At 33.8% G+C, this 19,227-nt stretch overlaps 1 protein-coding gene across 1 annotated transcript in view; it reads right to left on the bottom strand.

The window, feature by feature from the left end:
* Positions 1 to 13,676, bottom strand: part of ec (ubiquitin specific peptidase echinus) — a 348,513-nt gene extending 334,837 nt beyond the window's left edge. The window contains exon 1 of the mRNA XM_074179498.1: positions 13,412 to 13,676. The gene's annotated coding sequence lies outside the window, so the exon portion shown is untranslated. The remainder of the gene's footprint in view (positions 1 to 13,411) is intronic.
* Between the last annotated feature and the right edge of the window lie 5,551 nt (positions 13,677 to 19,227).

A 19,227-nucleotide genomic window follows, 5' to 3' on the forward strand; every position in this document is an offset into this window, starting at 1 on the left:
CACGTTGTTTTATTTCGATATTATTGTAGGTACAGTTTTGCCAAAACGAGGTGGTGAGGGCGCTCCTAGGACTGTACGTACCGTTGTATTGGAGGAAAATATTTTGGAAGCCGTCGCTGATGATCCTTCAATGAGCATCAGAAATCTATCAGAACAGTTCCATACATCCAAGTCCACTATTCATAGAATAATTAGGGAACAACTGCTCCACCTATTTCACATCCAGAAGGTACATGCCATGACACCTCAAGATTTTCCAGCACGACTGGAATATGCCAATTGGTTCATGGATAGGCAAAGAGAGGATATGACTTTTATTAATCGAGTTTTATTCACTGATGAAGCAGGTTTCAGTAGAGATGGAGTTATCAACTCTCATAATCTCCATATATGGGCCGAAGAAAATCCCCTTGGGATATTGCAAACCAAACACCAAAGGAAATTCAACGTGAATGTTTGGGCTGGTATCATAGGAAACCATCTTATAGGACCATTCGTTCTACAGGACCGATTGAATGGAGAACGTTATTTGGAGTTCATTCAGAACGATTTGAATGGACTTTTGGAACATGTTCCATTGCAAACCGGAAGAGATATGTGGTTTATGCATGATGGCGCTCCTCCTCATTTTAGTTTGATTGTGCGTGACCATCTGAACCATATTTTCCACAATAGATGGATTGGTAGAGGTGGGCCATATTCATGGCCATCGCGGTCTCCGGCTTTAAATCCATTGGATTTCTTTCTGTGGGGGCATCTAAAAAGCCTTGTTTACGCTACACCTATTCACACAAGAGATGCATTGTTGAATAGAATAACATTACATTGTGAAGCCATACGAAACGACCCTGGAATGCTATTTCAAGTACAGAGAGGGTGTCTTCGCAGACGAAGAAAATGTATAGAGAGAAAAGGTGGTCATATCGAGCAGTTTCTGTAGCGGATTTTTCATTTCTGTTTGCTCTTGAGGCTCTTGAGTTTCGTTAGTTAAACGTGTTTGCATTATAAAAATTCGTTATGAACATTTTACCTATCATTTCCATTTTCCTTAAAAACTAATATTTTCGAAAAATGGTAGACATCTCAGGATAAATGTTGTTGAATTAACGTTATCATTATTATTTCTGCTTTGATAATTATTCATTTCAAATAATGGTGGACGAGCGGGTTTGATGTCGTCGAGTAGAACTACATTTTTATCAAGACTCGTTGCTCCGATCGACTTTCCACACGAGTATTTTTATTCATAAAATTGTCCAAGTAACCTTATTTTGTTGAAAAATATTGAAAAATATCTGTCATTTCAAAGTTTTGGGGTGTGGACCATCGGGGGTAGTCCGTTCCTGACTTTGTAGCAAAACAACTGACTCCTGCATGAAAGCTCATCGACGGAATTCATTTGTTTAGTCAATTACCAAAATTTGGATGATTTTGAATATTCACTTGAAAAGTTATCAAAGAAAAACATTTTTCATTTTGTAACTTCGAGGGCCCGTAACTTGGTTACGAAGACTTTTAGGAAAAAAAGTTATATGAAGTACTGGTGATATTTTGACCCCATCTATACATTCCCGAGAGGAAAAGAGGAAGTCCAGGGACACCCTGTATATGACAAACATTTACGTTCCATAGTTTTGTCATACAAGCAGACAGATGTGATACTACATAAAATTCAATATAAATACATTTATAACAAATAATTTTATGTTGCGAACCTAGTATTTAATAAACGACATTTTTTAAAAGCCTGTAAGTTACTGACCAATTACAATTTTGTATATGTTATGCAATAATTTGAGTGAGATTTCCTCAGTCATGCTGTATTTTGTTTTCCTGGATTTCTTTACCGTCATTTCGTTGTTGACAAAACTCATTGTAATTGGACGATGGTCAACACAATTCCGAAAGAAGGGGGAAATTTTCGCAATAGTGTTTTATTTTATTAACATTGAAAAATACACAAAATATTTGCACACCATAATTTGCCAAAATAGAATGAGTTTCTATATCTGTATCAACAATTACTGTATCCACTTACTCTTTTATCAATAATTATAATTATTAGGTAATAGACTGAAGCTTTTTTCGAGTTGTGAACATATATTTACCTGTCTGTGTTCAAATTAGTTTGCTTCAGGCAGGTGGTATACATAGTAAGTTTTAGGGCTACCACCGGGTGAAGGTCAAATCTGCTTATAATGCTTGACGGGTTCCCCAAAGCACGTTCGAAGTTCACCTGCGATACCTGTTCAAATTTCAATTTGATCAGGGGCGTCGCAAGTAATACTAGAAGGGCAGACCGTGTAAATGATGTGGAAGCTATTTGGGTTGACGTCAGCATGTGCTGGATATTAATTCTGAACACGATTTGAACATGATGCTAACATTCACACCTGGTCGATCTTTTCTGGACAGATACACATTAACCGTTTTGAAGTCAAACAAAGTGTTTATAGCCATAGATTCAGAAACGAGAGCCTACAGGAATCGACCGTCAGCGGCACTCAAGATAAATATATTGCAAAATCGGGGCCAGCTACGACACTATCCAATATTGAACTATATTCGATATATTTACACTTATATTCATTTACACACATATATATATATATATATATATATATATATATATATATATATATATATATATATATATATATATATAAATATATATATATGAACACCCGGAAAAACAGCACATCATATTCTACCATCCGTGAAAACCTACATTGTAATATATATATATATATATATATATATATATATATATATATATATATATATATATACATATATATATATATATATATATATATATATATATGTTATATATATATATATATATATATATATAGATGTTATTGAGTGTGTATGATATAAATCAAAAATGAAAATTCATGGACACAACACTCCAAAATAGTGGGCAAACCGCGGAGACGTGTTTCTGGCTATTGGCCTCATCAGCGCAGTGCAGCCAAGTGCAAAGATGGGCAACACTTTGCCGAAAATAGGAAGCAACACATACGTACGGAGTCAATAACAGGAGCCAACCGCACATTTGTGGTTCCAGTCAGAAGACCAAGAATTCGCTCACAGATTAATACACATTACTCTACTATAACAGTGAAAACGATCTAAAAATTATTCAATGATCGCCCCACGAATGTGAAGTTAAGCATAAAGCAGACACTTTTAAAATCCACAAGAAAGCAAGGTAAATAAATGTAGTTTAAGAAAACTAAAAAACACGTTTTTAAGGAACATCAAAATAAAAAGTTGAAAATATTAAAAAAAATAAAATTAAAACAATAACTACCGAAAAATACTGATATTATTGTGGAAAAAGCGACGGGCGCTTGATATACAAAAAATATGGCACAAAGCGCCCACGCTTTTTTCACAATAATACTATTATTTTTCGTTCGTTATTGTTTTATGCTTATTTAAAAAAATAACTTTTTAGTTTAGTTTAAAAGCGTGTTTTTAATTTTTTTAACTATAATTATTTTCAACTTTATAGTTCGATGTTCATTAAAAGCGTGATTTTTAGTTTTTTAAACTATATTTATTTTTTACTTTTCAAATTCATATGCTATAAAAGCATGTTTTTCATTTACTTTAATCTTCTTCTTGAAGATGATCACTTGGTGATCAAGTGTCGAGATTTTAAAATAACGGTTTGTTGTTGGGAAAAAAACTCCAGTAATATTCATCACTATACCAAACGTTCTAAACAGTGCATCATAAGTATATTTTTCTACACCCGTACTCTAACAATACACTTATATGACCATAATCCGTTTCATAATGATATCCATTATGATACAGATTTTTCATAACGATACAGATTATCAACCAATAGAAACCCATAATTTTTCAATCAAGAATCCTGTTCCTTTGTTTGTCCCAGATTCTAACCTAAGTAACTAATTGCTTTATTTGTCAAAATCAGTTTTCATATTACCTACCTATATTATCAAAATGTCTGAAAACAGCGATATAGAAGGAATACCATCGACTCCAATATTTTTAAAAGATCAGATTAATTACAGTTGTTATATTCAATATAAATATAATTAGATTCTTTATAGTTTTCATATATCCATGATAATACCATCAAGTTTGTTTTTTTTTTTAAAAATATGAGTTAATTACTGTAAATGTAATCAATACAAATATAATATTTATAGTTTTTCATTATTTATCGGGTTTAGAAAAAATAGCGTATGCAACTCTCATGTAATGGTTATTAATACACTCGCATATACCATACAAAACTCGCCTTCGGCTCGTTTCGTATCCCGGTTAATGCTCGTGTCTCAATAACCATCATTACATGATCGTTGCATAATATACTATTATTTAAAATAAGCTTTACACAATAACGAACGATAAATACTAGTATTATTGTGAAATTATTTTATTTTCCAAATCAACCTCTTGATTTGATATGTAATGTCAAGCACCTTAATTCTAATTTTTCGAAAAAAAGTTTTATTGGCACCCAAACCATCCCAACTAGACAAATAACAAATAACTATAGGACCTTCTGCAGGTCAAAAAGTCATTGACGGAGTTACGATTATTAAATGGGACAGAAGGGGTCATTTGAATCGTGAAAATGTTGATATTTTCGTTCAATTTTTGACAGAGAGAGGTGAGAATCAGGGTTGGGAATATTTTTCCTATGATTAGTCAGAATGGAGGTAATTTTAATTTTCATGTTTCATACTGAGAAGAAACTGTCGTTGAAGGAATATATTTATCAGGGGTTGAATCACCCTTTCATACTATTACTTGACATAAATAATTCTAACGACAAGAATATTATGCATTTCATCAGTTCGGACTTCCATTGTCTAATATTATATAAATTAATTTGAAATCCCTGAAATAATCTGTAAAAAATTTAAAAAATCAGCTGAACAATAACAATTTTGAGCAAAAAACGGAAATTGAATAACATTGTTCGGTAAGGACCGTATAGAAAAAAAAACGATTTATTTCCAACAGGAGTACCCAGTTACAGGAAATACTATTATTACGGAGTACATATGGAATACAATATTAAAAATAATGAAATATAAATATATATAGAAGTGAATGCTACAACAAAGTATATATTAATAAAATATTCGTATAAGTATAATTTCAAAAGAGGAATGAAAACTTGAGTATATAATACAAAATGTTACAAATCATGCAATTTAACAGTACTTACACAAAAGTTATTTATAGTATTATTAAAAGTGATTGTGGATAGCAAGATAGCAAAGCGTTCAGAGAGTTAAAATGAATATCGCAGTGTTAACAGATTTTATTGAAGCTACTGCACGTAAAATTCAATGGTGATCGTAGCATAATATTTGTGCGTGATGCTTCGCAATAGACTTTCAGATTGTATCGACCTTCACTTCTTGGTACTAAGACATTGATCTCGGGTAAAAGAACCGTACTGTCAATAGTGCTGTTTAGTAATTTATGCAGGAATTTTATACCAAAGAAGTCATATCAAATCGTGTCAACAATATGTTATGATCGATGTCCCTCGTGGGGTATTGAGTATCAACTTTCAGACATAAGTATTTTAGGAACTTCCTTTGGTAGTCGTAAACTGGATTTCATAACACAGAGCCATACTCTAACTATATATAGCAATTTTAAAGTGGCAATACTTTTGAAGTTTTTGCCATTTCTGTAAATGAATCCAAGTATCCTATTTGCATCAGCAGTCATATTCCTTATATGTGTTGTAAATGTAAATTTACTGTCGTATGTTTTACCAAGATCTTTTATCTCATGTACGCGGTTGCTTGTAGATTTGTTGATTGAATAATCGTATATTAAAGTTCGCTTTTGTGTTGTAAATGTTATTATTTTATATTTGGATACGTTGGATCTGTCATCTCATTTACTCGACTAACTGGAATGCTGTCAGTAACATAAGAAAATTCCATTACATTTTTTTTTTAGAAAATGATAAAATATAATATTTCGAAATGTTCAAATGTAAATGGTTCTTGGAATACCAGTCGAATACTAAATCGATTTTATTTTGTAAAATTAAGTAGTCGTCATAATTGCAATTACTTCGTATAGCTTTAGATCATCAGCGTAAAGAAGTTTTGGGCAGTTCATCATTTTCGCCAGGTCATCAACGAAGAGCAGATATAAAAGAGGCCCCAAGTTGGAGCCTTGTGGTACCCCTGAGCTAGGTGTGTACAAAGAGGACTGAAAACCTTCATGTTCTACGGATTGGTTTCTGTCAAAGAGATAGCTTGTGAAAAGATCAATTAAACTTCCAGAAAAGCCAAACAATGATAGTCGCTGAATGAGGATGTAAAAATCAATTTGGTCAAACGCCTTTTGCATGTCCGTATAAACTACGTCAATTTGTTGCTTTTGATCTGAAGCATCTGAAACATGTTGTGAAAGGCATGCAAGATTGGTCACACATGACTTTTGTTCCACGAACCCATGTTGATCGTCCGATATTATATTTCTGATCGAGTTATAGATAAAACCGTATAGAATTATTTCGAAAAGTTTCGAGAAATTGCTTGATATAGAAGTAGACCTGTAATTTTTTATAATAGTTGCATCCCCTTTCTTCAAGATAGGACATACTCGTGCTGTTTTCCAAATCTCCAGAAACGTAGATGTTTTCAGTGGAAGGTTGAAGATGTGAAGCAAAGGGCTTAATAAATGGTGGATACCTACAATCTTTTACTAGAAAACTCGGTATGTGGTTCGGTCCAACAACTAGTTTGTTTTTCAATTTCTTAGTGGCATTAATAATATCTATCTCATTAACATGTTCGATATTTATACCCGGAAAATTATTTGGAAAGTTATCTAGCATACCACACAGGGAGATATCCGATAATAATATAATGAGGAGACTTAACAAGCAGGACCAAGAAAGAAGGGCAACATAGGAGGTCCACAGGAGAGTTACATATATTTTTCATTCATATACAAATTGAATTATAGTCTCGTGGGAATTAACCAGCACAAAAACATATTTTACGAAATAAAGGTCAAATCGTGTGTAACAGGTTAACAGTTTACAGCACGTCATGGTTAAATAAAATCAATTCCAGTTACATGTTGATATGAGTACTTGCTGACCTAACCTCGTATTTACAGGAGTGCTGGCAAATAAGCCTGAGGCATCAACTGATCTGAAACTAACTTCCGTTCGGCTTTTCTCTTATTTAACCCACATGTGTGAATGAATTTCAATTATCTGTGTCGTACTACAGAAGATGGTTATTACGTAGTCGTTGTTAAAAAGTAGTTGAAGAATTTGAGTGACTTTACTTCGTCGGTAATTCATATACATGCCTTGAAATTAACATGAATTTGTGAAAAAATTATTTTTCTGGAGGGATGTAGTAGCGTTCAGCTCATTCTACCATATGAATTATATTTTGAAATAAACATTCTACCAAATGTGTTAGGAATCACACTTTGAAGGTAGGACCTCGTTAGTCCTTAGCTCGCACAAGTTTCGACTTCTGAGGGTTGTCGTTCGAAGGGGTGCGACAGCTGGTTAACGAAAAAACAGATTTTAAACTGATTTAATGGCTTTCGAATGTTCTATTGAAATTGAAAAATTAGAAAATATCACCTTTTCTTTTTGTGACTTTTTAAAGTTTCATATAGAAACTTGAAAATAAAAAGTTTTTCTTTATTTCCATATAGCTCATTGAGTGTTCATTGAATATATTCATTTTGAATATCCAAAAAACAGCAAGAAAAACAGAACAAAATATCCACACCTATGCAACCCATGGTGACATCATGGATGACGGAAAACGTCATCCATGATGTCACCATCTCTCCAGACATTGGTTTCCTCTGGCCATCAGGTTGAGTACCTCGTCATACAGGATCCCTGTGGAACTCCCTGCGTCATGTCCTGCTCATAATGTTTACACCTCAGAGTTCTCTCCCATAAGTATTCATTGATGACCTTGACCAGGTATCCATCTATCTGTAGGCCTTCCAGTTTATTAAGTATGTTTCCCCATTTAGCCGTGTTGAAGGCATTTCTCACGTCCATCAGTATAACAGACCCCCAGGTGTTCCTTCCAGTTGTTGCTACTTTAATAACATGCGTTATGGCATCGACTGTTGATTTTTTCGGCCTGAAGCCGAATTGGCTATCTGAGATACCCTCCTTCAAGGTAAGTTCCGCCTCCAGCCTAAATTTGAAATTATTACTGGTGTTTAATGCGAGCTAAGGACTAACGAGGTCTTACCTTTCAGCGTGTAATTCCTAACATGTTTCATGAAAATAGAAACGCCAAAAGGTCGATCTGTCTATAACTCTATGAAGTCGTAACCAGAAATTTACTTCAACGCGGGATTTTATTACTCTTTTTATAATTATTAACACGCTTTTATTAGCTTCACCTGTATGTATATATGTTTGTTTGTTAGTAACTCCAGAATTATCGACATTATTGCTTGATCTATTCGCGGGCAGATGGCGCTGTACGTAATCTCCTTGCTATATCGACATTATTTCTTGATTTATTCGTGGGCAGATGGCGCTGTACGTAATCTCCTTGATATATCGACATTACTGCTTGATCTATTCGCGGGTAGATGGCGCTGTACCTAACCTCCTTGATATAATTCGAACTCACTTTACATGTATTTCTTTATTTGAAAAAAGTATTTTTTTTATAACACGCGCAACTGATGCCTTATTTGTAACCCTTCTTTGCGCGCTTGCTGCCTTGGTCTTGGTAGCTGATTTTCAAGCTCCCTCTGATAATATAAATATAGTTTAAAAATAGTAAAAAACACGCTTTCATAGCATGCGAAACTAAAAAATGAAAAATAAATATAGCTTAAAAAAAACTAAAAAACACAGTTTTAAAGAACATCGAACTAAAAAGTTAAAAATATTTTTTTTTAATGATGGGCCAATGAGACGACCTGCAAGATCACCAGATCTTACTATTTTGGACTATTTTCTATGGGGGACATTGAAAAATGGGATTTACCCTGGCAAAGAGATAGAAAATGTGGAAGGCCCGGGGATTTTGAATGATTTCGCAACAATGCAGCAAATAAGTGTATTAAGGGCAATAAATAATATGAAAAACCGAGTTCAAAAATGTTTCGAAATAGATGAACTCCAATTCGAACATTTATTGCGCCATTAATTTTTTTGTGTATATAAATTACTTAATTTCAATTTTCATTACGATTATAATGTTCGTTTCGTATGTTATAATTGCTATCATTTTTTTTTCTGTTTATTTAAACACATATCATATATTTTCAATGTAGATATGTTTCAGATAATCATAAAAGGTTTTCTTATTCGAAGTTCATTGTAGAAAACACTCAGAGCAATGGAAAAAATATGAATAGGTACCTAAAATGAAAAAAAAACTCTACGGTACATAGAGAGACGTGAAAGTTGCTATTGTGTTTTTATTCAACTCAATCAACCAATTTCCAGGGCCGTAATTTAAAGGGGAATAGTTCACACAATTATATTCAAATACTACCGAAACATCCCGAAATATAAAATTGAATTTAATTTCTCAGTATGAAGTGAACGTTGATGATACAAAAACTACAACATAAAATAAAAGTCCGTATTTAAAAATTCAAAGATGTGGGTGGCCCAAGTCAGATGACACCCTGTATAAAAAATTCATGGACATATTCTGATAGGTCACATCAAGTGCCAATAGCAAAATGTGGACAGATTTTCAATATGTCTGCGAATAAAGAAGATATAGGCAAAAAAATTATTTGGGATTTTTTGGTTTTTCCTGTATATCTCCAGAACCAAAAGAGCTATATTCGATTTTTTCACATCATTGAATAGGTCTCTAAAATACGCAACTTTGTGACAATTTAACCGACACTCTATCTCTTATCGTTCACGAGATTCCCATGTACAGAAACGAATGTGAATAGTCCTGCATATACAGAGTGGTCCAACGAAAAGTATGCACCTTGCTTTTCTCCTTTTTTTGTAACTTAACGCAAAAATGCTCAGACAGGTCAATTTTGCTTTTGAGGGGGACACATTTTAGATGTATTTTTCTACCTGTGCCTTCAACCCCCTAGCGAGGGTGAGTAACAATCCTCAAATTTTAAATGGAAAGTGGGGTCGAGTGATATATAATTCGAAAGGGCACAAAATTATCTTTTCAATGATACCTGATTTGTTGTATTTCACTCAAACATGTAGGTATTATGAAGAAAAACAACTACAACCCAGTACTTTGAAATGTGTAATTGACTTAGTAGAATCCTACTTCAGCAAGTGCTGAAAATGTGACCCATTTGCTTCCATACAATAATACAGATTTTGTTCAAATCTATTCCTAACATTCTGTAGCATATCAGGTGTTATACTTCTGCACTCTGCTGTAATTCGTTGGCGAAAATCTTCTATGGACTCGGGCTGCGTAGCAAAATATTTATTTTTCAAGTGTCCCCAGAGGAAAAAGTCTAAAGGCGATAAATCAGGTGACCTGGAAGGCCATTCGATGGGGCCTCTCCTTCCAATCCACCGTCCAGGAAACCGGTCATCTAAAAAGTCTCTTACCGGAGCAACATAGTGAGGAGGTGCTCCATCTTGCTGGAAATGAAGCCGATCATCATTATGATTTTGGTCATTTTCAATTATGAGAGGATCAATTGTATCTTCAAGCATGTTCAGGTAAACCTCACCAGTTGAATTCCCAGGAATAAAAAGTGACCCTACGATATGACTACCTAATATGCCACACCAGACATTGATTTTTTGAGGGTACTGGGTATGGACCTCTCGGAATAAGTGTGGGTTACTGTCATCCCAGTAACGGCAATTATGCCTATTCACAGCTCCATTCAAAAATAAATGTACTCTCATCGGAAAAGCACGTGTTGAATGATAGGTGCGGATCATCAATTAGTAGCTGGCTCAGTTGTTCACAAAATTGCAGCCTTCTATCAGGATCATCTTCATTGAGTTCCTGTACTAATTTAATTTTGTACGGATGAAATTTATAGGCTTTCAATATCCGTATTATGGACGAACGGGAGACACCTGAGGCTGCAGCAAGCTGACGGGTACTTTAAGCATGATCCAATTCAACATGTCCCAAAACAGCGACTTCCACTGCTTCATTTCTGATCGGTTTCCGTGGCTGGTGTTTCACATTACAGAGAGATCCGGTATCGACAAACTTTTGGACTAACTTGGCAACGTACGAATCATTCACATTTTTCCCGGGATGACTGTTATTAAAGAGGCGAACAGTAAGTCTAGCACAACTATTATGTTGATAATAAAGTTTAACAATTTCAACTCGTTCAGGAATGGAATAAACCATTTTTACAGTAAAGTTGAAATAATCTCAAAAGCAACTGAACTGAATCAATGAACGTTTGCCTAAATTCTTTTTGTACACTTATCTGCTGTTGTTATTTGAACCAAAAAACGCACGAGAGAAATTGAGGAGTGAAGTAGTGATAAAAATGCCGTTTTTTCCGCATTTTCATTAATACCAAAAATATCGAGTAAATGTTCTTGCTTTTTTTATAACTATTCAAGTAAATACAACAAATTAGGTATCATTGGAAAGAGAATTTTGTGCCCTTTCAAATGATATATCACTCGACCCCACCCCACCCTCTCTAGGGGGTTGAAGGCACAGGTTGTAAAATACATCTAAAATGTGTCCCCCTCAAAAGCAAAATTGACATGTCCGAGCCTTTTTGCGTTAAGTTACAAGAAAAGGAGAAAAGCAAGGTGTCGCATACGCACGGAGTCAACAACAGGAGCTATCCGTGGTTTCAGTTAGAAGACCTAGAATTCCCAGGCTACATCTAACATGACCACGTAGGCCTGCTATAACTATGTTAGATGTAGCCTGGGAGTTCTAGATCTTCTAACTGGAACCACAAATGTGCAGTTGGCTCATGTTGTTGACTCCGTGCGTATCTGTTGTTTCCTGTTTCCCTTTCAGAAAGGACCAAAACCAAGATAAATACATCTCAGTTCCATACAACCAATGTACGAGGAACTTTGGAAAGATTTTCAAGGAACTAGGTATGAAGGTGGTTTTTAAAACAAGTCATATACTACAGAGCCTTTTTGGAAGTCCAAAAGACAAGGTCGAGAATTCGGAAAAGTCTGGAATTTACGAAATTGAATGTAAGGACTGCGATGCAAAATATTATGGACAAACAAAAAGATCTATTGAAGTGAGAAATAAGGAACACATAGCACACTTAAAATATGGAAGACCTGAAAAATCAGCAGTCGCCCATCATATTTTGCAACAAAACCATTCCATAGACTTCAGTTCATTAAGATTAGTTAGACAAGTTAACAACAACAGGCAACTAGATGCCTATGAGAGTGTAGAAATAAGTAAACACAATAATATTATGAATAACGATGACGGACCTATACCAAAGAGCATACTATATAGCTTGTTAAAATAAAATAATGTTGTTGGGTTTACTGATTACTACATAAGGACACATTGCAAAAATAAATTTGGATAGGCAATATTGTGAAATTGATTTTTATATAGCTGAAAATTGTTTTATATAAACATATATTGTAAAATAATAGATTAGGCAAAATTGTAAAATTAATTTTGGTTGGTAAACCTGTATGGTCGGTACGCCCGGATGGTTCACCTGTATGGGTTACCTATTTTAGCATAAATAGGGTTAGCCATCATTAGTTTCTAGTTTTGATCTTCCTCTTTGAATATGATCACTTGGTGATCGAAACACGTGTCGAGAAGTTAAAAATAACGATTTGGTGTTGGGAAAAACTCCAGTAATATTCATAAAAATGAGTTAACGACATACAATTATTATTATATATGTATTTTAATTTTCAATACTTGAAAAAAACGCAACTGTAGAAAAAGTACAGTGTACAATGCGTGAGAAAATGACATATTTCTCACTCGCTTGATTTGCGACAAACTTCTGCGCTTGTAAGAAATATGTCGTTTTTCTCACTTGTTGTGTAAAATACTATTTTTCGACAATATCCTACCTGCGATGCTATTGTATAGCGAAACAAGTGTCGCGCTTTCATAAACTGTCATGTGGAAATGTCACATTGAAGTGTTTTTTGAATACTTGAGAATAAGCTGAGTTATCAACTCGGGTTTTAACTCAATTGCCAAGTTCTAGACATTAATTATTCTTGGGTTTAACTGATTTTTCTCCCAAGTATCTGAGTCGGTAACTTCCGATAGTATTCAAACCATCAAATTGGTAATTTATTTTTCATTTCCAAAATTATATTTCAGTTTCGGTTGAAGCATTTCAATTCACTTCCTGTTTCAAATTCAAAGTTATACCAGTCGGTTTAAATGATATAATCCGCTTCATGTCAAACTGTCAATTACGGACTCACCCAAAAATCTATTTCAAAGTAATCCAAACAATAGCAACTAACCCACAAAATATTCACACACAAAAGTTTATTGTTATGACCGAAACAAAAACTGACCCGATCACAGAGTGACAAGTGTGATCAAACAAATGCACTTGGCACAAAAACAGTCCACATTCGAAATGTTTACTTTTGAATTCGTCGGGAAATCGACGGTTAGGATGTAAACATACGTTAGACGGACGGTTTAACGCACCCGAGCAGAACGCTAGTCGACAAAGTACAGCGTGGACGCAGCGAACTCTCAAGAAACACGCCTCTTTCTTCCCGCCGCCCTCACCAAAGCTTCGGAATCATGGCCAACTCTCAACGCTCTGGTATTACCTGTTGAATATGATTACGTGCGCGCCCAGGTAGCTCGATCATAAATCTTTTCCTTGCTATTATGGTACACCCGCATATGTGATAGATACTGATTACGGTTTTAATTATTGGGTTCTATCTTTCTTCAACGAGATTTATTTTTCTTTGTACAAGACGGATGAACAATATTAGGTACTGTATATACAATATACAGGGTGTTCCTTAAACACATGCTAATATTTAAGGAGGTAATTCTTAGACCCATTTTAAGAAAAAAACTTCCTATGGACGTATGTCCTAAACGCCTTAACTTTTGAGATACAGGGTGGCAAAGTTTTCAAAAATAATCAGTTTTTTAATAATAACTGAGATAATTTTGTAGACATCTTTGGCATATTTGGTACATATGTTCCATGCCTCAAGGCGCATTTTCTGATGTACACAAATTTGTATTTTTTCAAACAGTGGCATCCCTACGGGTTTCGCATTGAATATTTTTGGGGAAAAAGTACTACGCCAACGCTTTCTTTTCAAAATAAAATCATTTTTAAAATCCTCATTTATTTTTGAGAAAATTTGATCTCCTGGTATTTCTTTGTCCGACGCATGATTTTCACTCAAAAAAATAAAAATCGACAGAAAGCAAATTAAGAAATTAGATCAATTCTAAAATGAATGAGAATCTGAAAATTGCTTCAAAACGCATTACCAATTCCCTAATAATATTTGAAAACATAATCTGCAAAAAAATAAATTTTTCACAAAAACGAGTTTTATTTTATTTTGTGACAGTAAGTCTAAACGAATAGCACAAATTTGTTACTTAGTAATAATACCAAAACTGATTATAAAAATTGTTGGAAGTGGCCACCTGCACTTAGTATGCATGCTTCCGCCCTTCTACGCATGGAATTACGCACCCGTTCAAATATTCCCGGCGTATTTCGTATAGTTTCACACGAGGCAACTATTCGCTCTCTTAAATCTTCTAAAATATTAACGGGAGTTTTATACACAAAGTGACCCCATAAAAAAATCTAAACTGTTGAGATCGGTGGATCTTGCTGGCCATTGCTGAGGTCTCCGCGACCTATCCAACGATTAGGATAAACTGTATTTAAATAGTTTCGGACAATTACACTGAAAAGAGCAGGGGCGCCATCGTGCATGTACCATATTCGATTCTTTAACGCAAGTGGCACATCTTCCAATAACCCAGGTAAGTCTTCTTCGAGAAAGTGTAAATAAGAACGACCATCAAGGCGTCCTGGTAGAAAAAATGGGCCTATTAGAAGATCACCTATAATTCCTGCCCATACATTAACCGAAAATTGGTGTTGGAAATGGGTTTCGGTTATTGCATGGGGATTTTCTTCAGCCCACACATGATTGTTATGGAAATTTTGAATGGAATTCCGAGAAAAATTTGCTTCGTCTGTGAACAAAATTTGTGTCTCAAACTGCGGATTTAGTGCAATACTTTGTAGATACCACTGACTGAAGTTCACACGCTGTGGAAAATCTCTGGGGAGTAATGCCTGCACTCTTGAAATATGGTATGGGTATAACAAAAAATCAACCAAAATACGCCAAACAATTTGATGACAAATATCCAGAGTTCTAGCGATCTTCCTCGTACTCGTCTCAATTTCTTGCAGCACCGCTTCCTCAATTTCAGGAGTTCCTACTACACGAGGTCTACCTTCCGGAGTCCCTTTCTTGAAAGTACCAGTTTCCCCAAGTCGACGATGAATATTTGAAAAGGTTCGGCTATCTGGTAAGGCACGATTAGGTTATCTTTCCTGATAAATGCGCCTGGCTTCTGTTGCATTACCATCGGCAAGGCCATATACGTAATGCATTTGCGCTATTTCCGCATTCGTATAATTTACCATATTTACTGATATTCAGAAAAACAGCGGACTACCAAAATAACTAACCAACTAACTAACTAACCAAAATATGTTTTCAAAAATTATTAAGCGGTGCTGCGTTATGACGTAATTTTAATTGAGAACAGTGCATCTGACAACAAACAAATACCTTTTAGATCCTCAATTATTTTGCAACAAATCTGATCTCTTAGTTTGCTTTCAGTCGATGCACGATACCGCATCAGATTTTTAAGGAATTTATCCTTAAGTAAAGCGATTTTTAATTTTTTGAACAAAAACTATGCGTCGGACAAAGAAAACCCATCAAATCAAATGTGCTCAAAAATGTATGGAGATTTAAAAAATAATTTTTGATTCAGTGCAGTGGCGTAGTATTTTTTTCGCCAAAAATATACATTTCAAAACTCGTACGTACGCCACTGGCAGAGAAAATGAAGAAAATTGTACATCAGAAAATGCGCCTTGAGGCATGGAATATATGTATCAAATATGCCAAAGATGTCTACAAAATTATCTCAGTTATTATTAAAAAACTGATTATTTTTGAAAACTTTGCCACCCTGTATCTCAAAAGTTAAGGCGTTTAGGACATACGTCCATAGGACGTTTTTTTCTTAAAATGGGTCTAAGAATTACCTCCTTAAATATTAGCATGTGTTTAAGGAACACCCTGTATACCCCTAAAATTAATTATAATCAAGCGAAAGTAACTGAACAAAGTTTTATTTATTGTCATTTGGGGAATATGTAAAAAAAAGTGATTTATTTCCAACAGGAGTACCCAGTTACAGGAAATTCTATTATTACAGAGTATATATGAAATAAATATTAAAAATAATGGAATGTATAGTCTAGTTCACATGTACTTTTTTTGGTGACATTTTTCAGCCCTGTCCAAAAATTACGACCAAGGTGTCATTCGATTCGTATTTTTGCCTAGAAAGTTTGTGGAAAGGTCCGAAAATGCGCCGATGAAAATTACAAAAGTTATAAACAATTGAGTGAAAAAAAAATGGGGCTTTAGATTTTTCTTAATATCTCGGAAAATTTTCAAAATTTTGGAAATTTGAAAAAATATTTGAAAAGATCAATGAATTTGCGTAAAAAATGTCTCGACTCCCGAAACTGTATCTCGATTATTTATAACCGAGATATAATTATTAAACTAAAACCCTGGCATTTTTTTCTTTTGGTGAAGTTATCCTTAATAGGCAAAAAAATAGATTACCGTTGCCAAAATAAAAAAAATTGTTATTTTCTATTTTTTTATTGACAATTGAAAATTATAACCTTATAAAAAATACATTACAATTTTTTTTTATTTTTTATTGTTTCAATGTCTCATGGCTAAAAACCAATTATTATAATTTTTTTAGTTTTTACAGCTATTGTTAATACATTTATTATAAACAAATACATTGTTTATAAGCAATTCGGATTTTTTTTTGCATTATGTTAATTGAAAATAATCATTATTTTTGAAAAAGAAATGATTTCTTAAAAAAATATCTTTGTTGCTAAAAAATGCGTTTGTTAATTAACAATCGTTTTTTGCAACTAAATATTGAAATTAAGGAACCATTTTTTTAATCATAAATTCTATTGTTCTTTGAGGTTTTGAAACTTATTTTTTATTCTTTTTTTAATTGTTATAAACAATTTTTTTCTTTTTTTCAATACTTCGTTCTATAATAAAAGTAACTATGTGTTTTTTTCTGTTCTATTTTTTATAACACTTTTGATATTATGATACCTTGATACTTGTCTTTTTCATTCGCTCCTTCGCTTTTATAATTATAATAACTTTGAAACTATTGCAGTTATGACAAATATGCTTCGAGTCTGTTTTGTTCATTATGAATTTATTAACAAGCCTTTTACTAACGTTGTAGTCCTATTATTTATTCAATTTTTGTTCGTTATTTATTAAAAAAAGAAAAATTTCAAGTTTTCAGGGAATTTACTAAATCAAAAACATACTGATTTTTAAAATTTATTAAATAATGTTTAGTACAGTTAAAAGTGTTTTTATAATTTTTATTATTTTTTTTGCAATCTTTCAGATCGTTTTAGTGGCGGTGGCTCATCATTTGTGGTTTCTTCTGTATTTTTTTGTCGTGATGTTCCTTGAACCTCCTCCTCTTCGACTTCTTCAAGTATCGGTTCACAGTATTCTTGAACTCCTACTGGAAAATCTTGATAATCATGAATGTCGTGTTCATTTCCATCGGGATTATCATCATTGTCATCATCAAGTGATGACCTTGTACTGTTAGAACAGGTTTCACCTTTACAATTTTTGCATAAAGATGAGCAAGGAACCCCAGCTTTTTTACATCCACATCGATTATTACACTCTTTTATGCAGGCACAATTAACCAGCTTAAGTAAGTCGTCAGGCGCCAGTTTTTTCGTTGTTTATATCGGCAGGAACATTGTTTCAGATTTGATCCAACCCCAGTCTTCCGGATTCAAATTATAATTACCAATCCAAAACTGAACTTAGTAATACGTCCTAAATGAGTGTAAATGTGTTGCTATTGTTGTTGGAGGTAAAGTTGCTAAGTTGATTGCAGTCTTTGATTTCGCAATCATACTTAAAAATCGAGAAACATGACACTGGCCTGATGTTGAATTAGTATCGAATTGACCGTACAAGGTCAGCATAATTCGCTCTCGAGCTACTTCGATATCTTGACGAGAGGCATCGGGATTGTAGAAGACTTCACGTATTGCATCAGCTGAGGATTTTTATCTATAATATCCAGCAATTGTTAATAAATTCATGATGAACAAAAAAGACTTGAAGCATATTTGTCATAACTGCAATAGTTTAAAAGTTATTATAATTAAAAAAGCGAAGGAGCGAATAAAAAGACAAGTATCAAGGTATCACAATATTAAAAGTTTTATAAAAATAGAATAAATTAAAAAAAAGCACATAGTTTTTGACTGCGGATTATTGTTTATTGATGTATCCCAACATTACATGATTTTTTTCATTCCTTAATATTTACATTTGATATGTTCAAATAATTTTTTTGGTTTTTATGTCAGAGTGACGAAAGGCGCGCGGAAGCCAGACTACCCGCTTTTGGCTCTATTTTCAGGGCTCTGTAAAAATTATAAATAATCGAGATACAGTTTCGGGAGTCGGGGCTTTTTTTACGCAAATTCATTGATCATTTCAAATCTTTTTTCAAATTTCCAAAATTTTGAATATTTTCCGAGGTATTACGAAAAAACTAAAGCCCCATTTTTTTCACTCAATTGTTTATAACTTTTGTAATTTTTATCGGCGCGTTTTCGGACCTACTCTTAAACTTTCTAGGCAAAAATACGAATCGGATGACACCTTGGTCGTAATTTTTGGACAGGGCTGAAAAATGTCACCAAAAAGAGCTAAATCGAGTACATGTGAACCAGACTAATAGAAATGTATAAAAGTGAATGCTGATACAAAGTATGTATAAAATATTCGTATACGTAGAATTTGAAAATAAAAAAAAATATGGCACTTTTTTATATATAGGTAGCTGTTTTTATAATTCGTTTCTGCTTCAGAAAAAAATATAACGT

This window comes from Leptinotarsa decemlineata, unplaced genomic scaffold (genome assembly GCF_025532065.1).
Source record: "Leptinotarsa decemlineata unplaced genomic scaffold, Ldec_3_MD MMD2_P_RNA_scaffold_14, whole genome shotgun sequence".
In the NCBI taxonomy this organism is placed as follows: domain Eukaryota; kingdom Metazoa; phylum Arthropoda; class Insecta; order Coleoptera; family Chrysomelidae; genus Leptinotarsa; species Leptinotarsa decemlineata.